The following is a 16,629-nucleotide window of genomic DNA, read 5'->3' on the forward strand; positions in this document are numbered from 1 at the left end:
TGTTTAACTTACATATGTTTTCGTGATAATTAAAACTTTCAACATACGAGTATCAGGCTCCTAGATTTTCGTAAATAACTATAAAGATAATCCTAAATCTTCCAAACAAGTACAGATAATGATCACTGGAGTTCATAATTGACTTTCTGAGAACATGCTGGTCCCAATTTATATATAACATAACTACTTTTTCATTTCAAAAAATATCACAGATTTCAAGATGGTGGCGGAGTTTGTGATCTACTCTGTCCATTCTTCTTTTGCCAATATGTGAAACTACCACTGTTTGCGTTGTCTTTCACTATTTTCACGATTTAACAGTTTATTTGATGTATTTCAATAATATAGCATAGCCTTTATCCCACCAACTTTGACCCCCTCCGTTTCTTATGGTGCTCAGCCGCTATAACTTTGCACATACATTATATTATATATATACAGGATGGTAGGTAACTCCACCGACAAACTTTGAGAGGCGATTCCTTATACGAAAGAAAAAGTTCTAATAAACATGGGCCGAAAAATGCCTCCTTTCAGAGTTATGATCCATTGAAAATTCGAAAAATCATTTTTCAAAACTCCCTTAGAAACTATAGGACGTATCCCAAGCGGTTTAAGGAATTACACAGGAACTAGTATGTTCTTTATCTAAATATCCATATTTTACTATCCTCCGTTATCAGTGAAAGGAACTGTAAAAAGGAAGTTGAAGTATAGGAATACTCCTGTAAGTACTAGTGGTGCGTTCGTTTTGCTGGTACCGGTGAATTCTGAAACATCGATATTTAGATAGAGCGTATACTAGTTACTGTGCAATTCCTTAAACCGCTTGGGATAGGTCCTATAGTTTCTATCAAGCGCACTATGTCTCATCCCGCAACTCGATTCATCCATTTGGACCCTTTACTTGTTAGTAACTTCAATTTCAATTATTTTTATTAGCTTTAGCGTTACTCCTAACCCACATCATGGCCGTTTATATAAAAGAAACCAAATCAAATAACATTTAATTTAAATAACAACTTGTAAAATGGGAACTGTCAATGAACGTCTTGAATCTTCAATCGTCAACGAATTACGTTTAAGAAAGTCCTCTTTCCATATCCACGTTTCAAGCAGAGATATCCAAATTCGCTAGTCTCGATTACGGTCTTAATAAGGCAAGAGCTTACTAATTCAGTGTGAGCTCGTACATAGAAAGCGAGAAATCGAGTTCAAGTAAGCCCTAGCCACATTGAGGTGAGTGCGATCCCAATTGAGGATATTGAGCTCGAGTCTTCAGCAAACTCGACCTCAAAGAGTGTAAACATACAATAGCTCAAGTGTTATTGAGAATAGTGTACCTCACATAGCGCAAACCCTGGTTTAAAATGGCAATCTTTAGTTTCAAGTAGTAATTTTAATAGTAGTCCATCGTTGATATAATGTGTGCATTTTTAACAGCAACCTCTAACACGGCAGGCAGTCAGACAGGTGTACAGTACAACTGTGACAATTACACGCGGACGAGTGTCCAATGAACAGGAAGGCGACCAATCGATTTATCACATACTTCTCATGAGTTAAATTTATTCCTAACAAGTGTTGCTTAAGATCAAACACTCTGTGAAGCAGGAGTGCAATCCGTTTGTACACCGATAGAAGGCGATAAAATTATCGTGTTTTTAATTCTAATGCAAGTCTTCAATCAACACTAGAAAATGCTTATATACATGTAAGTAGTTATCGATCAAATGGGTAAAGTCAGCTATTTACAGACAAATTAATTGTCTTTCATGAAATTTTAGCATTAAAACCAATGACGTAACTAGCAGATGAGCGATTGTTTACCTTAATTAGACAGCAACATTGATTACATCGGAAAACAATGCAATGATGGCATCAAACAGAACTGATACTATAGTTCAAATTATGTCATTTCAAGATAGTGATCGAAAAGAAGAACAAATTGTGAAGTAAAAGAATCCAGAAAGCGGTTCATTGTTTCGCAGATAAATTGAGTAGTTTATAAAACATGCGGTGTGACTTTAAAACTGTTTGAATTCTTTCTACCGACTCACTATTAAGTTGTGATATTATATATCCGGTGTTCTAAAAAATGATACCCACGGACCACAGAGCACTATTCTACAGGGCAAAAGAAAGCGAAAGTGTTATATGGTGGTATACCCTCCGGGGAATCCTTCAGCCGCTATAGGGAATCAAAATTTCATAATGTGGCAACGTCGATGGCTTGGAACCATTAGCATTATTCTATGAATATATCAAACAGTTACATCGATTGCTACACTAATAAGTGATGCTAGTATCGATCTATATAGATTTTAGTTGCCATCTTGCAAGAATCGCTGGAACAATTTGGTAGATTATTAGACCTACTCTATGGTTCTTTACTTAACGTTATTGTGAAAAGTCTGAGAACAATTGATTTTTCAGAAATGTCTAAATAAAAGATACTGCATCTACACAAAACCACGTTTATTGTACTAGCTTTTGAAAATAAAAAAAAAATTTTGTTCATATCATCATAGGTCTTCTGCCACTATTGGCAGGCCACTTACCGAAACTGAGAAGCTTCCATGCTCTGCGATCTTCCGCTAACTTCTTTGTCGTCCTGTACTATTTTCCTGTTTTGATATCGTCCATCAGCTATAGTCTCTTTCACCTCTCCCAACCTTTCCTGCCACCATACCATCTAGCACGTCCCTTATGATAAGGATATAAGGATATGAAAATTCATGGTCTTGTTGACATCGAGACAAATTTATTAAGGAAAGCAGTTTGGCAATAAACAGTTAACTAATGAATAAACAAACAACGTTACACTTTGTTTGATGATGCATCGTTTCAATGATACCTAGTGGTGTGTGTATGAATTCCTCAGTGTCAGTCACTGTCTCTCTACTTCTACTAATAGTTGTGTATGCTATATTTAATCGTGTCTTAATATGGGTAAAACTGGATGCAAATGTGTGACATGCGGCCTTACTCTTTTCATTCCCGTCAACCAGTTGAATAGTGTGAAGAACATGCAAATACTATATGCGCAACAGAAACTGTTAATAGTCGAAGCACGCATTTAAGTAGTTGAGAGACGAGAGTCATTCTATTCGAAAAATTGCTCAGCGATCGGGTGGAGCAGTGGGTTGGACTCTTGAACGATAGTCAGGAAGTGGTGTAAATATTAAAGCAGTGGGTTGGACTCTTGAAAGATAGTCAGGAAGTGGTGTAAATATTAAAGCAGTGGGATGGACTCTTGAAAGATAGTCAGGAAGTGGTATAAATATTAAAGCAGTGGGTTGGACTCTTGAAAGATAGTCAGGAAGTGGTGTAAATATTAAACAGAAACGCGCTGATCGTCCAAAAATAACAAATTCCTTTAATGAAAAGTACACTGGAAAAACATGCACACGGAATATATATTAACCGCTCCGGAAAATCCGTTAGAGCTATAAAAGAGTCATTTCCAATCGGTATCAAATAGGACGGTAGCCCAGTGCTTTTAGATCTACGGTCTTGGGAGTACAATTGCAGTAAAAAGAAACATTCCTTCAAGCAGAAAACATTACAAAAAGGTATTCCTTGGGCAAAATAATAAAAGAAAATAAAGATGGAAACGATCAACAATGGGAGAGGGCACTCTGAACTGACTAATGTAAATCCCAACTTTTCGACTTCCAATGCAAGAGGTTGTGTGTCGTCATCCCGAAGAGCGCTTTCATCCCGATTAGGTAATACCTACAGCAAAACACGAAGAAGATAGCATCATTGTTTGGGAATGTTTACGGATTATTAAGTTCAAAATTTAGTTCGAATTAATGCAATAATGGACAAAATATGTGTTTAAACTGAGGCATGGAATTACAGCAGTAACATGTATTTTGTCCAGTAACTTTCTACTACAACAGGACTACCATTACCGACATGCTTCTAAGCTAGACGGTAATTATCTGCAACACAAAGAAGGTGCTTATATCCTCAATGAATGGAATAAGTGCCAAAGTCACCAGATTTGTTACCCATCGAGCTCTTGTAAGATGAACTTCACTGGACAGTCCTAAACAGATGTCAACGAATACTGAAGGCCTTTCAAAGGCTTCCCAGACATACTGGATTCACATAGCTTCGCAGAAGTTGGATAAATTAATCAAACAAATGCTAGAAATTGTGAAGTTCTTATCAAAGCTAAGGGTGAGCATTTCATTAAACACAAACATATTCAATAAATTTATCTAAGGGAAAGCAGGACTATATGTTTTAATTTCTTTATATTTGCAATGATCTTTATTTTACAGTACAACGAACTAGGATTTGTATGGATAGGTTACATGCCTTTCTTTTTAACTCTGAAAAATCAGTCCATGTGCTCAGACTTTTGTGTGTGTATGCTATCGTCAATATACACTGGCGTGCCTTAGGGACGAGATAGGCAAAGTAACGTAAAATATTGTGTAGCCGATAGAAATAAATGGATGGTCGCATGTTCCCAGAGGACTCCCATATTACAGAATGGACGAGACAGGAATTAAGACATTGCATAGCGTGATGTCAGCGTGACGCGGAATGAGTCTGCTTCTCTTACACGAAGTAGTTGAATGAAAGGGTCTAGACAACATTATCAGTCAGAGTGCTATTAACGTGCATTGTGGTGGTGTTACTAACGTCAACGTGGCCCGGATGACTTTATACATGGAAGAATCGTCCAGAACATTGATGTGAACGTGGACAATCTCGAATCACAGGTAATGTTGTGCGAAGAGGAGGTGGTGAATGATCGTGGTCAATTTTAGCAGAGGACAACCTCTACACTGTGTACTGGCAAGAAGGGACCGGCGTCACCAGCGGATGCAATCTCAAACATATCTAAGAGAACTGCATGTCGAGAGATCTCACACTTCAAAGTAGCACGACGATTTCATGCGTGTGGTCTTTTTGGCCGGTGACCATTACGTTGTATTTGATGGCATCTACATACGGTTGTACCTTTTGCGGTAGTCCAAAATTATCAGGACTGGACCAATGAGGTGTTTGATCACTTTCTCGTCTCCCATGAACGTCAGAGTCAATCTGAGTAGTTATTCTGAATGCACATTCATCTGAAGAGAGGTGAAAAAAGCAATTAACCCAGAAACATGATCACTTGATGGTACGGTGTTCTTGTGGAGGGAAATCTTGCATGGGTATACCAACCTAACAATTTTTGAACACAGTACATATGAAGGTCAACGTCATTGTGACACTGTATTCTTACTACACGTGTATTTTCAGAGGTGTAGCCAGCACCAACTTGTTCTTTATGGATAATAAACGACCAAATCGAACAGCGAGGTATCGGAGCTCTTGAAAGGACAGAATATTTGGCGAATGGACTCGTCTGCCTCTTACCGCCCCTTAAATCCCATCGGGAACATTTGAGATGTAAGGAAGAAATCTCTCTGAAATAAAAGACCTGCATCAAACCCAAGTGGTGAGTTAATAGGTGCCATTGGATTCGGGATGAGTTATGGAAGTATCTCGATGTGTTCGCGGTACCTCTAAGCGAAAGGCGGTTGACATTGAACAATACTGGTAGGCAAGACGGGGAATGAACAATACCCCTCAGGTTTCCTGGGGCTCCCGGACTAGGTTGGACTCTACAGGGCTGTAGTTATACCGTGGGATATAGTACTTTGTGCTCGTACTGGCGAAAGGTGTGTTTGCCTTATTACTCGAGCACCATGGCTCTAGAGCATGGAACTACTAGAGTAGCTAGCAAGACGGACTCAACAGTAGGACAAACTGGTTGGCAATAAGGACTTTGATCTGGTTGTGTCCTCTAGATGTGAGACCAAGGTTACTTGCTTGAAGTGAAACCAGGGTCGAGGAACAAATCTTGATGGTACATTTAGTACGCGAGGACTGATAAGACCAAGGAAATATGGACCGGGTGGTTAACGGTACCAGATCATTAACAAGGCGCATAGGCTCAGGGTGGGTGAAGAATGAATACGTGGTGGTAGACCACTCCATCTCTAATGCTGTTGGGGGACGTCTTGTGGCACGTCTAGATGCACGAAGGACCATTCAACACTCATTTACAGTACTGGTGGAATAATGGAATCTCATACAACAACAACTCATTACCAACTTTGTGAGCAGTGTTAGAGAGCATGCGACGTTGTCTGCGGTTATCATACATCCTTCTAACGACCAAATCACTCCTTCTGTGATGTTAGAAGGGAACATCATGAGTTGCAGTACTTTCAGTGTAAGTTATGGCCTATGTGTGAAGGTGGCATTTTTACTTCTAATCATGTGTTTCTGTTGTTTCTTTTATCATACTATAGCACTACTTTCTACATATTGTTCAAGTTCACCGAACTATGCAACTTGGGAGTAACACAGAATGTGAAATTTCCCTATGCCGTAAACATCGGTGGACCACCGATGGGCAACTCGCGACATTTCACCAAAAATTGGGGACCCCGCAGCGGCGATCCGTGGCTTCCCCTAATTCCGTTTTGAAAATTTTACTATCAGCGGCAGAGACGCGTCCAAATGTCAATAAACCACAAAATTACTCCCTCAAAATATGTTAAATCGCCTATATGCGTGATTTGTTTCCATTAAGGCGAGTTTAAAAAGCACTAGAAAGGGTACACATGATGGGCGCGAACCACCAGCTTTATTATTACTAGACACGTGTTCTTTCGACTTCGTCACGGAGGCGATGAAGAAAACTTGCTTGTGGAGGGATAAAATGGTTGAAGTCTTTTTAATTTGGCCAATCACAGTGTTTCTTTAACCATGTATATTCGACGATAACTGTCTGGGATCAGATAAAATGCGTTCGCCATGTAATTTTATAACAAAATAACGCGCGTTTATTTACTTTATTTTATAGTTCTTCCATATTCACTTTCTAATGATCGGCTACAGTTGAGATCTAAATTCATACAATTGTACACACTGATCTCAGTATTCTTCATTTCATGATGTAGAGGTAGTGGTTACTCTTGACCCCTGGATCTCACTCTAGGAACAATTCGTCAGGAAAAAGTAATATATAATAATGACCGGATGACATGACGGGCGGTAGTTTGTATTGTCCCTTAGCGATTCTTCGCGACGAAGGAGCGCGAACCAAAATTAAATCCTCGTTGATACGCAATGGTAACTTCAACATCCCGACTCTAGATATTTGTTTCAACTTGAAGGAACCCTGCCGCCGGAGAAACACCAGCGGCAATCCTTCGCTGCGTCGCTAAGTCGATGATCGACATTTATCGGCAAGTGTGCCACTAAGTGTTGATGACGTTTACGGCATGGGGTTACTTTTGCTCTTAAGTTTTACACGCCAGTGTATTTAAAGCATGCATTTTACATAATGCTGCGAAATGTAAATAATGTCAAGTGCTTTTTTATATGGGAAAATAGATACAATGTAAAATTACAACAATGAACGGTATTGTTTAACGTTAAACCTAGCTGATGTTACCTAAGAGCTTCCATATCTCTATTTTGCTACGAAGCAACACAACAAAGTTTGCGGCAAGGTTTAAGTATAACAAAGCTTATGATCAGTTAAAAAAAAATCAGGCTACAATTTCCATGTATTATAGAGTACCATAGGAAGAAGATATGTGGATCATTTGAGAGCATTAAATAAATGAAATAAGTAGAATCATGACATCGGGGTCAGCAGTATTTTAGGTGGAAACCGTTGTAAGTACAAAGTTTTTGAAGAGCTATTTTATGTAAAACTAGATCTTAAAGCCGTTCACACGGTCTACTGGTGAGTGTACCTTTGGTGCACGTGGTCCCAAGTTCGATCTCGGGTGGGAGAATAGAGATATTTAATTTCGCAAACATTCACTTTCCATAATCATCCATCTCTAGCAGCCTAAAGGACATAACCGCCTGTTCTAAATTGTTTTTTAGCTTGTTTTGTAAATTTATGTCCAAAATTTGTGACATAGGTTTCTTCTTAATTTCATCCAGAAATTATCAGAATCTTTCTGCGTCACGAAAGAACCACAATATTTAAACCATACTTATTATTGAAGTATATTTGTAATAACTTAAATGTTATTCATTCTGTTCGTACAATCACTTCATGAATTTATAGATTTTATTATGAATCATTTAACAAAATCAGTGTTTGAGATCTATTAAAATTTGAGTGCACTAGTGTTAGCCAGAGATTCAAAGAATGTTTTTTTTATCTCGGTTCGTGGACAGTACTAGTCAGTAGTAGTAGAACACGTAATCATGAAGAGATGGATAACCAGTAGCGTAACTTGTGGTATTCAGCAGGGGCGTCATTTCAGGTTTTGCTTGAGGGAGGCAAGAGCACCACCGATATAAGACTTTCACGTTTTGTACTAGTATATTACTAGACAATCGATTAAAGTATATATTAGTCAAACTTTGGGGGGTAATTTCCCTCTCCTGCCCCCCTAAATGACGCCCTGGGATGCAGAGAGCAACTGCCCTTCTGTTTAAGCTTCTCGACGTTCGTGGCAGCCTACTTCCAGATAAAACTTCCCTACTCCATGTAATACGACACGAATATGAATGTGTAAATAAAGCATAGAATAGTTTAACCACATGAAAAACTAAAGAAAAAACTCCTATGTAAATGAAATTGAAATATGATCTTTCTTAAGGCTTTGACTTGTATCAAACGTTCTCCTCTCAGATTAACTACTGAAATGTGGATGGGTCCACCATACACAAACAACAAAAGCGTATATGACATACGTAAAACGTAGGTTACATGCGTAAATCCTGTAGTTTTTGACTTAACTTACTACTATAGGTAACATCCTGTACCTGCACGAGAGAAAACTTATGTTTTATAACATTTTCAATATAAGTTTTCCATCTATATGTAATGTTAGTTTCCGTATGAAAGAAAGAACTGTATATAGGCGATCATTATCTCACATACAGAAGGAAGTATATAACATACAGCTAATGTATGTAACATACGCATACGTATCGTCGCATGAGAACCAGAGAAACGTAACGCCATTTTCGTAGGTTTAGAGGCGCGGGGACAAAAATATTATTTTCTTAGAAAGATATGTTTTTACAAGATTGTAATAGAGCTACGTTACAACAGATAATCGACAAGGAGAACAAGGAGAATCTCATAGACGTGATCCTAATTAAGTGGTGCAATTAATTATTAATATAAATATGCGTGTATAAAGATTAATGTATTTTTACCAAGTAATATACAGTATATGTTTTTTTTATTTATAGCCAGTGATGCTATTCTACTTTTAACAACCGGTTATCTATCTGCTTATATAGGTAGTAAATAGATAGATAGATAGTGAGAGCGAGAGAGAGACAGATAGTAGATGGATAGATAGGTAGATAGATATAGCTCTCTTAGGAAACAAACCACATAAGGTAGACAAAAGCATTTTTTTTTATTGAATACTACAAGTGAGTAGAGACCTAACGCAACATCTTACCACAACGTGGTGTGACGAAATTAGGTAACACTGCAATATGTTGGAAACGAATTTTCCAAGATAAATGGTTGTCAAAAACAGTGGTGTATTTACGAAGGGGCTCACTCGGCTCCAGCCCCCCCTCCCCATTGAGTGCGAAGGGTTCTTTTTTAATGTACGTGAAGTGATAAGAGAAAAACTCACACAATTGTTACCGAACGTCTCTTATCGAAATGATGAACAAAAGGAAGCATGTCTGCAACAGAATGATCCATCCCTCTTCACCTCCCCCCTCCCCCAATACACACTCACACACACCAACAAACACTTTTAACAAGCGAATATGTTACTGCACCAGAACACTTTAAACCTCCACTCGAATTTGTCTCTCTCTGTTCTTGGCACTTTTCTCCTGCACGTATAATACAGTATATATAATGTGTGTGTGTGTGTGTGTGTGTGTGTGTATGTGTGTGTGTGTGTGTGTAATAGCCATACTTGCATATCTGGATTCATGTTCAACACAAAATAGGTCTATGTTGTATTTAGTTTTGCCCAAAAAATTTCACCCCCCCCCCCCCATTGAAAATTTCTGTATACGCGACTGTCCAAAAGTATTGGAAAGACCTTAATCCAGCAATGGATTGACAATTGTTGATAATGGTACGTATGCGTTTCACTACCACAATTATGTGGTCCCAGTTCTCATTCTTGGCATTTGAGCATTTGAAATTAAGAAATAAGCACTTATACCTTGTTCGGAAAATTGATATGTTTAACCTTGTAGCTGTAAGAAGTTCTAAAAACAAAGATAGATAGACTAAAATTTACTGTTTCTGGATGTAACTGGGTAAAATTTACTGTTATGTCTGCATATAACCTAACAAATTATTTTGTGACCTCGAAATATTCTAGGGGCCGCGGTGGCTCAGTGGTAGAGCGTTCACCTCTGGTGCTAGGGGTCTCGGGTTCAAAACCTACTCCCGCCAAGTGAACTTTGTGGTGGACAAACACCGTGTGCGTGGGTTTTCTCGGGGTTCTCCCGTTTCCTCCCACTTACTTCATTCCACCATTTCATTCATTTATCATAATCACCGTCTCCTTTAGCCTAACCGGCATAACCGTGGGACGTTAAACTCAAAGATTTCATTTCTCGAAATATTCTAATAACAGGATCTAGCGAACCGGTTGAATAGCACCATTGTTTATAACCCTTAAAGGGTCCATACACTATCAGTTTAAACTGTTCAGTCGAACTGAGCTAGAAACTGAACCGATCGTACGATGAACTGAACTGATAGTGTGTGGAGTACCGTCAATTAATCAAGTTCAGTCATTCCGTTTCTTCAGTTCAACTGCTTCAGTTTCATCAGATATTCTATGGAGTGCACCTCTGTGAACAAGGAGGTAAGTTCCTTGAAATACCAAAGCTTTAGAACGTACAATTTCTGACCTCCAGTTCCCGATTTCTTGGATTGATTCACTTTACCCGGTTCCTTCCTCAATGCCGACTGTAGGGTTTATTTTTTTAATAAGAGTATCACGTGTCGCCTGAGGTTACAACTCTCCTAATTTTGTAAGTAACACATCATACTCCTCCCCACTTTTATACCTATTCCCATAAAGCACATGTTGCATGTCCCAAACTTTGAGATGAACAAGGTATGCTTCCATAAAAGAAAACAATGTGTCACTTTCACTAGCTGCCATGATGGCAGGATCTAAACTGAAACTATGTCATTGGATTGTGTGTTTCCTTCAGTTAATAGCACAATTATCACATAAAAAGACGGTTCGTTTGTTCAGTCGAAAATAACCGTTGTTCAGTCCTTGAGTTTTTCCTTCAGTTCCGACGTCACGATCTGGTTTTCCTTCAGTTAAACTGATAGTGTATGGGTCCCTTTATACTTTAAACTGCATATGTTGTCCCATATATCGCACAACTGCTGACAAAATATATAACTGTAAATCAATGAATCAATCTATGCGAAGGCTCCAGATTCAGTGAGATATTCAATAAGAAGCGCTGAAGATTCTGCAGCTCTTTTTTCCTTCTGTGTATTTAGTTGAAAGAAATAGCGCATCCTTTTCTATCGTGGCCCGTATTCTTTTCTTATACCTTTTTTTGTTATAAGGGTAGAGTATACATTTTTAGTTTAAAGAGTTCCACTCATCTTTTCCTCTGTCCTACTTGAAAAGTTATACTCATCATGTCATGAAATCAACATACACATTACACACATTATTAGATAAAGTTATACGTAACTAATAAATAACACATATAAAACTACGTCTTTATGTGTAATAAGATGTCAAATTGTCAGTGAAAAAGTTATCTTGTTCCATCTCGTTGCACACAATTAACCTGTTTATGGTAGTGGTTGTATATTTGCGCGTGTATATATGTATATATATACACATACAGTATATACGCTTACATAACGTATTTTCAGCAAAATTTGTTTCATTGAAGGATCTAAATTTTATGTACTCATTGTTATGAGTTTATCTTGTAATGCATGGCTTTGTTATTGGGGTTTATGGTGTAAGCATTTGCACAGTATTAGTAAGTATGTATGTATGTCTGTATGGTTAGATATCTAAATATTATACGTCTGTATAGGACTGAGGCTCAAGATATTTCATTCATAATGTCAAGAATAAGAAGTTTTCTTTATATTTTGAAAATCTAATTCAAATGAAATTGTACATTAGATTGGAATACTAGGACAAGTTTATTAGTTTCATTAAACAGCCGCAGCCATACACACACACACACACACATACATACATACATACATACATAAGAAATAAAAAGTTCTATGCACGGGACCAAAGGATGTGGATTCGATCCATTTGTTACAAAGAATCGAAATTTCGAAACCCCAGGACGATTGAGCGTGTCGATGTTTTGTTATGGGCGAGAAAAACTTGATCCACTTTGTATAGGGAGAATACACGTAACACAGCTATCCAAAAAGGAAAATTTCTGTAAAGTGGACCCCAGGGAATGGATTCGATGTAATTTGTTACACAAGATCCAAATTTCGAAACCTCAGGACGTTGGACCGCGTCATTTTTATGGGCGAAAAACGTATGTTCTCCGTATGCAAAATCACTCAAATTTTTCGCCCTAAAAAGAATGACACGGTCAGTCGTCCTGGGGTTGAGAAACCTGGATTCTGTGTAACAAAATACGTCGAATCCTTACCCTGGGGGCCGGTGAACAGAACTTTTATTTATTTATTTTTATTCTTTTTATTTTGTGTGTGGCGGGGGGAGAGGGCTGTGTTATTGAATATTTATAAATTCTGATTTCAAAAACAAAAGTTTCTTCGAACTAAATATCGGAAAGTGAATTTAATCCACTATGAATTAGTTACGTTTCCATACGTTTTTGTTCTTTATGTCATAGCTTCAGAATCAGGACCTAGGGCTAATTCCGTACCAGTCTTTTCAAAAGTTGCCAAGCACAACGAAAAAGTAAATTTTTCAAAAAATAATTTTAACTGATACGCCTATTATCGCAAACTAAAACTCAGATTTTGCATTGTGTTGACTTACAACGTTATGGAATAGGGCCCCAGATATAGTTTTCCTTTGGGTTTAGTCAATTCCATATGCTAAACTGGTCATGTCCAATTTGATACTGTGTGACGTTACAGTTTCTGCCTCTTTTCCAGTAAATTATACAGAGAGAACAAGCGACATATATCAATCCCAGTATTCGTGCCAGAGTGAGACTACATACGCTATAGGTAAAGTAACTCGTCATGTGTTTTCACTTATTTGTTCACTACAGTTGCAAAGATATCAGTCTACAGGGTTTGTATGATAAGTAATGAGACCAGGTCTGGAAACATTGTTTTATTGATCTGATCTGTACAGGGACTTAAAAGCTTTCGAAGTACTCTCCTCTTGCGTCGATGCACTTCTGCAATCGATGTTTCCACGCTGCAAACGCCCCCTGGAAGTCAGCAGCCGGCATGTCCTTTAGAAATGTGGTCACGGCTGCTTGGATGGCTGTGACGTCTGCAAAACGGGTTCCTTTCAAGCGTGGCTTCAGCTTCGGGAAGAGGAAGAAGTCGGCCGGGCTCACATCTGGGCTGTAGGGTGGTTGTGGAAGGACTTCCACCCCAATCCGGGTCAAAAAGGAGGTCACTAAGAAGGCGGTGTGGGCAGGGGCATTGTCGTGATGCAACTTCCACCGGCTAGCGATCGCCGGTCTTTTCCGCTTGACGCTCCTGTGCAGTCTCTCAAGGACTTGTTTGTAGAAGGCGGCGTTGACGGCTTGTCCTTGGGGTACAAACTCCTTGTGGACCACCCCCACATTGTCAAAAAAAAAAACAATCAACATTGTTTTCACCTTTGACTTCGACATTCTGGCCTTCTTGGGGCGCGGGGACGCAGGAGTGTGCCACTCCGCGCTTTGACGTTTCGTTTCAGGGTCGTACTGGAACACCCACGACTCGTCACCTGTTATGACGTCATCTTCAAAGTTAGGGTCACTGTTCATGAGGTTCAACAGTTCCTGACAACAATCAACACGTCGTTGCTTTTGTTCGTCAGTCAACACTCGCGGCACCAGTTTCGCACAGATTTTTCTCATTCCCAATTGTTCCGTCACAATCTTGTGCACTGTTGTGTGGTTCATATCGAGTTCATCAGCAATCAATCTCAACGATAATCGACGGTCTGAGTTCAGGAGATCCCTCACTTTTGCCACAGTTTCGTCCGTAGTCACTGTTGTCGGGCGTCCAGCCCTCTCCAGATCCTCAACGCTTTCCCGGCCGTTCCGGAACGCACTGTGCCAACGAAACACCTGGGCTTTGGATAGGGCTTCCTCTTTGTAGGCCTCCGTGATGAGAGAAAGCGTCTGAGTAGCCGTTTTCCCCAGGCGAACGCAAAATTTGATCGCATAACGCTGTTCGATGGAACCCTCCATGTTTGTTGATTTTCCGCCGTGACAAGAATGTTCACAAGGGCTTTGTCCAAGGCTTGTCCGCGCTCCACTAAGGCTCGGAGCCAACTGACGCGCGGTGCGTTGCTTTGCTCGGACCCCCCCCCCTACATCCTCCATCACCGACAAACCCGCTCCAGCGACACGCGCGCCGCGGCGCGGCGAGTCTCATTACTTATCATACAGACCTTGTACATCTCACGAGACTTAAATAATTAATATTGCAAGGATATAATAATTCAAAGATCTTCTACACAACGTTTTCATGTAACTACAACGTTTTACTTACTTTGTTTCTTTTTTCATTGTAAACCATTAATTGTTACACTGTATTAAACCAGCAACTTAGACAAGTCCTCAACATCAATCAGTTTCATATAAAGAAGAATTCTAGGAGATAAAGGTAGTAATTACAACATGGTTTGTAAGCAACATGACACTGACATAAGTCTCAATCTACCTGTTGATAATAGTAGATTAAATTGTTTTAATACTTCGCAATATATGTTAATAGCATCACCAGATACATTGTAATTGATCTACACTTTGCAAACAATTACTTAATGTACCAACATGCTCAAAAAAAATTGCGAGTATACTGTAACTCACGATTTTTCGCATTTATTCCATTTTCCTTACGTTTATGAATACAATTCAGTTATTAGTATGTGGAGATAATTGAAAGCTATCCATCGAAGGAGATATTTCAAAAAATATATAATAAAATAATAAAAATGAAAGAAAAAAACAAAATAAGCTCCGGTTTTTGTATGCTGGCAATCATGCTTTTGAGGAATTTTTGGAGTAGCAGAGCATGATACGAAGGGAAATTGACAATAAGTAGTGAACCTATTGGCGGAAGTAACTGGAAAATGGAGTAAAATATTGAATTTAATGGTTTAAACTTAATGTCTAGATTGTCTTTCAAATATAAATTAGCTTCTGTAACCAAGATGTCGTACGAAAATATAGAATCAAACAGTAAAACTCTTATCTTAAGGTTCGAAGCGATACGCATCATGATTATGAGCATTATTAGTTAAGAAAAGGAGAACAAACAGAAAGTAGACTCCGTGGTTAGGTGGGTAGAGTGGCGGACTAGTAGTTCTTATACTATTTTCACACCAGACCGAATCCCATGCCATCCCCGCTTTTTTTTTACAAAACATTATAGGAAGTGTATAATTTTGATGTTCATAAGAACCGAAACAACATAATAAGGAAATAACTTATCGATAGTATTCTTGAATCGACGTATTTATTTAGCATTTGAATACTATTGGTAACAGCGATTGTTTTCATTTTTTGGTCTTGTATGTTTACTTCTCTCCTGCCCGTTCTTAAACAACAGACAAACTCACTTCGGGTTTGTGTGTTAGAAACAGGAAAAAGAACATATGCGACCTTCACTGTCTTTCCAGTCTCCCTTTGTTAGCACCAAACATGACGATACATCGAATGAAGCAGAATAGCTTATCATGAGAAAAAGGAAGAAAGCAAAAAACTGATGTCAAATTATCATTTGTGTGTTTATGTGTGCTGTTTTTTTTCTTTTCTTTTAAGAGTATTGACTTTCTCCCTCTCTCTCTCTTTTTCATATCCACAAATGCAAGAAATACAATCAATCATAAGTCTGTGTAAGAAATAAAGAATGCTGTTGAACAAAACTAAATTATACAGATGTATGTATTTGGAACACGAATGTATCCAAGCCATATTTTTACATAATACACAAGCGTGAAAAACTGATGTTAAAACGATATAACAGGCATAAGCTTTTTTCTAGCATAACAACACATTAAACGTAACTCATTAAATTTTGGGGATTACAATTTATCACCTAACGTGTCAGTGTAGGCCTATTTGTTTTCACGTTCGAGCGACGAAAGAAAAATTTATAGTGATAGTGATAAAAAATCGAATTCGAGATTTCAATAAATTCAAGTTTCACGGCGCCACATATCGAAAAAGTGATTTTTCGATGTATGTCCATCTGTTCGTCTGTCCGTTCGTCACGATTTTACACGCACTCAAATAGAGGCCATACAGTTCAACGTACGTATGTGGACCGAATTCTACACATGAAGTTTTTATAACACTTTATCGTTTCGAATCCTATATCCACCGACGCCTAAAAATAAGGGTAGTTTACTGAAGGATGAACAATTTTATTATTTAACTACTAATAACGCGTTCGTTTCGCCGATAACGGAGAGTGGTAAA

At 38.5% G+C, this 16,629-nt stretch overlaps 1 protein-coding gene across 6 annotated transcripts in view; it reads left to right on the forward strand.

Moving 5' to 3' along the window:
• The window catches only part of LOC145686443 (coagulation factor IX-like), a 237,622-nt gene that overhangs the window by 117,926 nt on the left and 103,067 nt on the right, over positions 1 to 16,629 (forward strand). The window contains exon 1 of one of the 6 annotated variants that reach the window (XM_081759752.1): positions 7,573 to 7,704. The exons of the other annotated variants lie outside the window; for them this stretch is intronic. The gene's annotated coding sequence lies outside the window, so the exon portion shown is untranslated. Of the gene's footprint in view, positions 1 to 7,572; positions 7,705 to 16,629 lie in introns of those variants that run through there. 6 annotated transcript variants of the gene reach the window in all.

Source organism: Thermobia domestica, chromosome 5 (assembly GCF_964235325.1).
Source record: "Thermobia domestica chromosome 5, izTheDome1.hap1.1, whole genome shotgun sequence".
In the NCBI taxonomy this organism is placed as follows: domain Eukaryota; kingdom Metazoa; phylum Arthropoda; class Insecta; order Zygentoma; family Lepismatidae; genus Thermobia; species Thermobia domestica.